The following is a 965-nucleotide window of genomic DNA, read 5'->3' as shown; positions in this document are numbered from 1 at the left end:
CACCGCTTTACCAAAGGACACATCTGGAAGGAGGCACCGTGATCTGCTGAGGGTCCAATCACAGCAGCGAAGGACAGAAAAAAACCTGACGCAGCTCTTGGAAATGATTAGTGTTCCCACAAGACAATGAGCCAAAGTAAACAATTGTAATTAATTTAAACCTCTTTATAGTGAAAACTCATCTTCAATTCTGTTGTTAAAACAAACAAACAAAAAAAAAAAAACATCAAAATTCTTAATTAACTATCTTAACTCCAAAACATCAGTCGTTTTAATGTTTTGGTAATTATTAGAGCCAGAAAATGTAAAAACAGGAAGAAATCGATGCATTTTCAACATTGGAATGGTCCTTTAAGTAATCATGACATCTGGTTCTGTTCAGAAAAATAAACTTAAAATCGTCAGTTTCATTTAATTCACTGTATTCTATGTGCTTTACTAAAAACACAAAAAACAAGCAAACATTTGCTCTACTGTAAAAAATAAAAAATAAACAGAGGCCTCTGCAAGTTGGTACAAGTGTTTAGGAGCTCATCAGAGATATCAGTTGACTCCTTTTTTATGTGTAAAGTGAGCACCCAAAGACACGGAAGACTGTTTAATTTACAGATGAGCCACAACATGAACTTAACATCACCTGAGCTTGCTTGAGTTCCTTGAAGACGTTCCACCTTCATCCACGAGGTTTCATCAGTTCTGACTGACAAGTTGGGAGTTCCAGATACTTATAACCTAAAGGAACCATTAACACCTGAGCTTTGGTTTCAATTGGGGGTTTGTTGCTCCTCCCCCTCGTTATGTGAGTCGTTAGTGCTCCCCCTGCCACAATGGGGTCCATTAGGGTCATTTGTGGCTAGGTGTGAATGCAGTTTCATCTTCCTGGGGAGAGATCTTAGGACTGAATTGTAAACAGGTGAGAGGTGATGCCTCAGACCTCCACCTCTGTTGAGGGTTATGTATTTTGG

The sequence above is a fragment of the Stegastes partitus genome, unplaced genomic scaffold (genome assembly GCF_000690725.1).
Source record: "Stegastes partitus isolate 25-593 unplaced genomic scaffold, Stegastes_partitus-1.0.2 Scaffold1654, whole genome shotgun sequence".
NCBI lineage: Eukaryota > Metazoa > Chordata > Actinopteri > Pomacentridae > Stegastes > Stegastes partitus.
The sequence above is the reverse complement of the archived record's forward strand: the minus strand, read 5'-3'. Positions refer to the sequence as shown.